The 8,795-nt window shown below is 38.4% G+C and overlaps 1 protein-coding gene across 1 annotated transcript in view; it reads right to left on the reverse strand.

Moving 5' to 3' along the window:
* Nucleotides 1-8,582, reverse strand: part of SETX (senataxin) — a 63,642-nt gene extending 55,060 nt beyond the window's left edge. Inside the window, exon 1 of the mRNA XM_063432483.1 lies at nucleotides 8,402-8,582. The gene's annotated coding sequence lies outside the window, so the exon portion shown is untranslated. The remainder of the gene's footprint in view (nucleotides 1-8,401) is intronic.
* Between the last annotated feature and the right edge of the window lie 213 nt (nucleotides 8,583-8,795).

Consider the following 8,795-nt stretch of genomic DNA (forward strand, 5'->3'; position numbering starts at 1 on the left):
GCAGCGGGAGAATACCGCCAGCCACGTGGGCGGCAATAAAAGCGAGGACGTACTATTACGCCCGCCGGCGTTTAGAGCCGGTTTCTGAGTGGCGTAATAGTACGTCCTCCGGACTTAAAGGGTTAATAAATAGGAAATTAATATTGGCAAATCTATACCTTTTGTAACGTGGACTAGAGGTATTCAACTAGTAAAACAATCTATTCATAATGTATCACTATTAGAAACTCACTTTAAATTAATTTATAGATGGTATCTTGTCCCAGTTAGAATGCATAAGATCGACCCTATTCATGGTAAAATTTGTTAGAGATGTGGATTGGAAGATGGTACAATATATCATATATGGTGAGAATGTTCTAGACTAAACAATTTAAAAACACAGATGTTCGATTTGGTAAAATCCTTATGCCATGATATAAATGAAATTAGTCCACAAATGTTTCTATTTAATTAGTCCACCAATGTTTCTATTTAATCGGCCTCCCTACACAGGATAACAATCTAAGTAGACTTTTGACGCATGTTTTCTCTGCCGTCAAAATTAACATCGCTAGATGTTGGAAATCTCCTATACCTCCTGATTGAATAAAAATTATGGCTCAAATTGAATTTCAGCATAAAACGGAGACAAGTTTTGTTTTTAACTCGCTTCCTAGGAAAAATGAAAAAGTTTGGTCCCTCTGGACTTCCATATACTCAAGTAGGACATAACTATATCTCTGGACTGTTCTTTCCTCTCTCCACTGGCCCAAAATTTTAAAATTTAAATTTTGATTTCAACTTTGTACTTATATTTGTGTTTGTTATATATGCCTTTTTTGTTTTGTTTTATTTGTTGTTTGTTTTGTTTTTAATGTATATATGTAATCTAAATATTTTGAACTCTCCTATATAATAATTCAATAGATATCACCTATTTTGCATGTGTATATTAAAATATGACGCTTTTATCTATTGTTACAATTTTGATACACTTGGATTAATGAGGCTATATGGGATAAACAAATGAGCTTTTATGTATTTGTTGAATTTTTTTTGAATAAATATGATAAATATAAAAAAGAAAGGCGATTTACACACCTTTTTCAGGGTAGCACAGGGTTCCTTCAGTCGTTCTCTGCCCCTGATATGCCTCCTTGACTGACATCATCAAAATTGATAATCTCAGCCAATCACAATGCTTTTCCATAGAAGGTATAGGCAGAGAATTGAGCAGTGAGATTTCAAGAGCATGATCTATACACTAAAACTGCTTTGTTAAAGAGACACTATAGTCACCTGAACAACCTTCACACCACAACAATGGGACAAGGCACTTCTGTGGCAACATAAGAGCTCGGTCAGCTCCAAATATCAAGAAACAAACTACAAACTGATTGCCTCCTGGTACAGAACTCCGGTCCTTCTGCACAGGATTTTCCCGACCATCGCCCCAACATGCTGGAGATGCCACATGGGAAGTGGGACAATGATGCATATCTGGTGGGAGTGCGGCGAAATCATCCCATTCTGGAATTTGATCAGACGAAGAATAACAGAAATATTGGGCGACATGTCGGACTGGTCGGCCGCTCTGGCCCTCCTACACATATCGCAGATGTCACTGTCCTCATATAAAAAAAATCAATCCTTCGACATCTCTTAAACGCGGCCAAATCGCTCATCCCGTTGTACTGGAAACGGACAGAAATACCCAGCGAAGAAGATTGGATTCGCAGGGTTGAGGATATCCAAGGAGCTGAAGCACTGCAGGCATCCATACAGGACAGAGGAGGCAAACACGCCGAGCGGTGGTTCCCATGGTTTGTATACATATCACGAAACACACGGGGCTAGACGACGGGAAAGGCAACAGACGCGGGGGCGCCGGGCACCCCGGGGCAGAGCCAATTTGCGCTTCCTAACACCATAGCCCTCCACTCACACCCTCCATACAGTGGACGCATTCTTGTTACCCCTTCATCCTCTCTCTCTTCTGTCCGCATCCCTGAACAGATACTACTGGGAGGCTGGATGACTTGCCAGAACCCAACACACGCACGCTCAAACAATGCCGGAGGTTGCCCCCCGAACATACTTAAACGATAGTGTGCTCACTGTGTGTTGGGCGGGATGGTGTTGATTCTAGGGGACCTTCTAATCTATCTTAGTGCACTATGTTGATATATACTTTGTGCTATTCTGGAAGCTCCTTCCCTCTCTTTTCTTCTCCCTCCCCCCTTCTCCTCCTCCTGTAACTCCTTCCTACCCTTGAACCCTATGACACGCTACCACGACAGGTACGCCAGAACACTATAGTGCAATTCACATAAACGGTGCTATACTGCGAAGTTGTCTGTCGGTGGACAGACATACGCAATGCTTTACACGTATTCTATTATGTTGTACTAGGCGATTTATTTAAAGCTAAAATTTCTGATAATCTCCTACATTTGAATTAGGTTTTCCTCTTACACGAAAATCCTTTAATAGTGAACTTTATAAGGAAAACAGAAAAAAAAAAAAAAAAACACCAACTGAGGCTAACACTTTTCTCTTTTTAGGGATGTTATATATTGCATTGTATTATACCCGAACTATGTGAAACTGTAACTTACCCTTTCTTGAATTCTGTATCTACAAGCTCTCATGCCTCAATAAAAAAAGAGATTATAAAAAAAAAAAAAAAAAAAGAATCTGTTGTCCAGAGATAAGCACTTGACAAAACCTGGCAACCATGGGCTCAATACATCAACTGGCCCAAGAGGTGAATCCCATACTTCTAAGGCTCTAACACATCATATTTGTAAAAACTACTGGAAAGCATGTCGAAGTATTGTTATTCTATCTTTATCTAATATTATTTCCTTTAAACGTTTTTCTTTCTGCTTGATGTATTGTTGGTCAATATATCCATTTAGAGCAACAATATTAAACAATGTAAACTTGTTTTCACTGTATGATGCTAGATACACAAGGGACTTTGGAAGCAAAAAAAAAATCTCATATTATAAAAAAAAGATTATGCTTAAATCCCTTTGTTTATGAACCCTAGTCACACCTCCCTGCATGTGACTTGCACAGCCTTCCATAAACACTTCCTGTAAAGAGAGCCCTATTTAGGCTTTCTTTATTGCAAGTTCTGTTTAATTAAGATTTTCTTATCCCCTGCTATGGTAATAGCTTGCTAGACCCTGCAAGAGCCTCCTGTATGTGATTAAAGTTCAATTTAGAGATTGAGATACAATTATTTAAGGTAAATTACATCTGTTTGAAAGTGAAACCAGCTATGTTAATGCTAGATTGGAATACACACTGACATAGCCTGATTGCAACCTAACAATCTCTAACCGAACGGCTACGATCCTAAATTGACTAACACAACCAACATAGGTTACTTAGGCGTTTTGAAAATCACCTACCAAAAAAAAAAAAAATGTGCAAATGCCATTTCACTTTATCACCTTGTAACACATATTGTCTGCTCATGCTGTTGTGGCATACCAGATCCGCCTGTACTATCACTTGCTAAATTTTTCTTTTACATACACATCTCGCAGTTTATCACTTTATCGTTAAGACACCTCACTTCCTATGCATCAGTGGCTGGTCTAGCGGCATTAAAATATAAGAGATGACATGCTGTCAGCCATACTAATGTTACACGTATTTGATGAATCTTTCTCATAACTAATTATTCTGTTACCTTATGTTGGAATTCCTGCTATATAGTCTAATGATTCTCCCGCAACAATCTTCCTAGAAAGACATCGCTAACATGACAGCTTGTTCATAACATAACAGTTAAAAATTGTGCCGATACTCACATGCCATAACTGTACAACTACTGTGTTTTTATCTTTTAAATATGCTGTTGTGGCATTGAAAAACGTATTGTTATTCCCTGCACAAAGTAAAATAAAGAATTAAAAAAAAAAAAGAGTTTTTTTCATGCAGGCTCTGTCAATCATAGCCAGGGGAGGTGTGGCTAGGGCTGCATAAACTGAAACGAAACAAAGTGATTTAACCCCTTAACCCCTTAAGGACACATGACATGTGCCATGATTCCCTTTTATTCCAGAAGTTTGTTCTTTAAGGGGTTAAGGACAGAGCTTCGGAAGCTTGTCTTTCACTTAATGACAACGGCATTTTTTGCTGTTTGCGTTCATTTGCAATTTGATTTATTGCACCGACGCATATTATATACCGTTTTTTAAAGGACAGAAAGGGCTTTAATTTGATGTAACATATATATATATATATATATATACACACATACATACATGCTTATTTATTATAAAAAAATACAGAAAAATGCAAAAAAAAATGAAAAATGTGTTTTTTTTACAGTTTTTGCAATAATAATGTGTGCACAATTAGTGCAGGTTAAGGAAAGTAATTAAAATTAAATTCATTTAGTTGTTCTGATTTACAGAATATATAATGTGTCTGGGATTTTAAGTTTTTTTTGGTAGTTACAGGTCACAAAGCACAAGGAGTAAAATAAACTTTTAATGTGGAGCGATTTTAGAATTTGGTATGTTTGTCTTGTAAGCTTAATAGCCATAAAAGAAAACAAAATTGCCAAACAAAAGTATATATTTATATAAAGTAGACACCACAGGCTATTTACCTAAGGTTGTTTTGACACTTTCTACGTAGCCATTTTACCGCCAACCTCTGCTAAATATTGGAGTAAAATTGTGTTTTTGGGGGGTTTTCGCACACAAACTTATAACAAAGAACTTCTCATGTGTATTTTGTAAAGTTGGTGTGTGCTATTCCTGTACAAAGTTTTATTATGTGTTCAGTTACTTCTGCTGAGTACAACGGTACCCCAATTGTATGTCTTTGGCACTATTTCGTGAAGCTACAGTGCCATACAGGAGATCTGTCCTTTTCAGTATTCACAGTAGAATTTTGAGAGACGGATTTAATGAGCCTATGCTTCCATTTGGGGTATTATAACAGTTTGACTGTTCAAATAAACCCCACAAAGGCCTACCATTTGTAAAAGTAGACACTCCAGGGTATCTCATAAGGTGCATATTGTGCCTTAACATGCCCCCATTTTTTTACCATTACATGCCAAAGTATGTGGTAAAAAATAATTTTGTGCATTTTTTACATACGGATTGCATTTTTGCTGGGCATTTCATATGTGCCACTAAGTTCAAACCCCCCAAATTATGCTCAGCTAAGTCTTCTGAGTAAAAGGACACACCCATTGTATGTCTATGGCACTATTTCGTGAAGCTACAGTGCCATATTGGAGACCAAGCCATATCAGTTTTTACAGAACTTTGAATTTTGACGCTGGGCCTATGTGCAATTTCCAAGCATCTTCGCAGGTTTTAAATTCAAACTACCCCACAAAGGCCTACCATTTCTTACAGTAGACACCCCAGGGTATTTCAAAAGGCATATTTGAACCTTAGCGTTGGATAATTATTCCGCTAGCTTGTACCAGGTGTAGTGGTAATAAGCGTTTTTTCTGTCTTTTTGACACACAAAGTGAGTTTGCACGGTATATTTTGCAAACCTTATGTGTGCTATGACTGTATAATACTTCATATGTTGCTCAGCTATGTGGTCTGAGTACAGCAATACCCCCGTATGTATCTTTGCCAGGTATATGTGGATGTTGAAGGGGCACATTTGAGACGCAGCTATTCAGTTTTTTTCTAACTTTGAAGTTATACGCTGTGTCCATGTTCCAATTTGGAGTAGTTTAGATGGTTGGTTATTGAAACTTCCCCACAAACACATACTATTTATTAAAGAATACACCCTGGGGTAATTCAAAAGGCATATTTTGAACCTTAGCGTGGGATCATTTTTTCTCTAGTTTGTTCTAGGTGTAGTGGTAATGAGCGTTTTTAAATGTATTTTTTTAACTTTTTAAACTTTTGTTTTGCTTATTAATTTTTTTAAAAACTTTCCTAAACTTTCTTAAATTTTTTTTTTACAGATTTAACATTTTTCTAAGCTTTTTTTTACCGTTAACCCCTAACTAGCAGTAAGCAGCACTAACCGTAAATTCCCCATAACTCCCACCCACCCCACCTAGAAAAAAATATTTAATTATACAATATTTAAATTAGTTAATTAAATAAATTGAACCCCTGAGGATTAAAAAATAAATAAAAGTTAATCGTCAGGGGTTAAAAAAAATTAGATCACAGTATAATACTGTGATCTATGTTTTGATCACTGTAGGCAGTGATCGACTGGCAGGGAAGGGGTTAATTTTTATTTGGACTGGGTAAAGGGGGGTGTTTTTTGTTTTTTTACTTAAACGTTATTAAAACTTTTTTTTAACTTAATTTTTTACTTTTTAAAGCTTATTTTAAAAAAAAATTTAACGTTAACTCCTAGTTAGCCTAACACCAAATCCCCCAATTCCCCACTAACTTCCACCCTCCCCAGCTAGCTAAATATTAAATTTTAAAATACTTAAATTAATTAATAAAATACATTTAACCCCTGAGAGTAAAAAAAAAAAAGAATTAACCCTCAGGGGTTAAAAATAAATAAATAATCAGATCATAGTAAAATGTAATCCCTGTCAATTGATCACTGTAGTCAGTGATCAATTGGCAGGGACGGGGTTATTTTTTATTAAAATGGTAAAGGGGAGTGGGATTTTAAATAAACTTTATTTTTTTTTCCACCAGGGGGCAGGATCAGCACTGATCCGTCTCCCTGCACTTCACACTGAACCAGGAAGTGCAGGGAGGCGGAGGTGAGTATACTGAGCACATGTGCCCGCTCTGACAGCCGGGCACATGTGCTGGGACAGCCCGATCCGGTGCTCCCGGTCTGCCTCTAATACAGAGGCAGACCGGAGCACCATTAACCCCGCGATCTGGGGTTAATTTTACCGCGTGACGGACGAGGTCAGTCACTCGGCCTTAAGGCAATCCCCTGAGTGACGGACCTCGTCCGTTACTCGTCCTTAAGGGGTTAACTCCTAAATGACAGTGAATTGAGCAGTGAAATTGCAGGGGAATGATCTATACACTAAAACGGCTTTATTTAGCTAAAGTAATTTAGGTGACTATAGGGTTCCTTTAACCCCTTAAGGACACATGCCATGTGTGACATGTCATGATTCCCTTTTATTACATAAGTTTGGTCCTTAAGGGGTTAAGCTAAAGTTGTTTTGATGCTTATAATATCCCTTTAATGGTTGCTTTTCAGTTCCTGTGAGCTTGACACCGACAGGCGTGTTTGTACTAAACAGAGGGAGTATAGATTCAAGTGCTTCTGCCATGTATTTATTATCCCGTGCAAACTTATTGCCCTTTACTATGTTTCCACTGCTTCGTTCAACGACACATTTACTAAGCATTCCATTTATTTGCCATGACATTCTTTTCTGTCTTCAGCCATGTCTTTGCGCCCCTTATGTTATTAAAGTCCTATTCCAAGTCTGTCATTTTATAAATTTGCCGCCCCTATGACATTATTGTCTGATACTGACATGTATGTAAAGAGACACTATAGTCATCAAAACAACTCTTTAGCTTAAAGGGAATTAAAGGGACACTGTAGGTACCCAGACCACTTCACCTTATTGAACTAGTCTGGGTGCACTGTCCCGGTCAGTTTAACCCTGCAACGGTAATTATTGTAGTTCTTGAGAACTCCAACTCTAGTGGTTACCAGCCGTCCCCGAAGTCGAGGAGGAGTAAGGCGGAAGCCTAACTCAGCACTGATGGAAATCAGCGCTGGGTTCAGGTAAATAATATTATTTGAAAATAATTTGTGTGCTGCGGATGAGGGGTGGTGCACTATAGGCTAGGAATACATGGCGGTGTAAGTCACATGCACGTAGTTGTGCCTAGAGCTACATAAAGTGATTTAACTCCTAAATGGCACTAAATTGAGCATAGAGACTGCTGGGGCATGATCTATACGCCAAAAACTACGTCATTAAGCTAAAGTTGTTTTGGTGCCTATAGTGTCCCTTTACATCAGTTATCAACTTTCTTGCCATGTATTTGCTGCCCCATTACTTTCACATATTTGTTGTCTCTTGTATGGAATTATTATAGATATATTCTATATTTATAGCATATATATATATATATATATATATATATATATATATATATATATATATATATATATACATACATACACCATGTATTTGCTGCCACTGTGTAATTATTGCCCCATAATATTGCCATTTACTTACTGCCCCCTGTGTGAAATGTGTATTTGCTGTTATACATGCATTGTCACTGTAAGGTATTAATACCCCAAAGCCTGTCATATAACTGCTCTACTCCCCACACACTATTATTATAGGAAGGCAGAAACCATACAGACACGCTGGCTGCCATGCTGACTCTGCCCCCAATGCTGGCGCCTTCCCAGATAGCCCAGCACCCAATATGGCTTTCCCCATCACCTTTGTCACGTCTCTCAGCCACCCTCCTCCGACATGACAGGAGCCGGGCCAGGAGCCTTCCCACACTCCCCTCCTTTTGGCCCGAGGCCTACACGGTGTGCCTGAAGCCGGGGACTCGCGCTCAACCGCCTCCAGCTTACATTCACTGCACAGCAGCCCCGTCTGGTCCTCCTACCCGGAAGTGACGCATGAACTCCAGTCTCTGTTTACTTTTTTTTTTTGGTGTGTGTGTGTGTGTGCTGCAGAAATGTGTCCTCCTGGTCCCCCTGCAGGCTGTCATAGGGCATTACCACTATATTGCCATAAAACGTACAGGATGCAATGTTAATGTGACTATTTCCCCAGTCTGAGCTTTCCTTTATAAACACTAATATTGGTTTTTAATCGATTTATG

This window comes from Pelobates fuscus, chromosome 9, assembly GCF_036172605.1.
Source record: "Pelobates fuscus isolate aPelFus1 chromosome 9, aPelFus1.pri, whole genome shotgun sequence".
In the NCBI taxonomy this organism is placed as follows: Eukaryota; Metazoa; Chordata; class Amphibia; order Anura; family Pelobatidae; genus Pelobates; species Pelobates fuscus.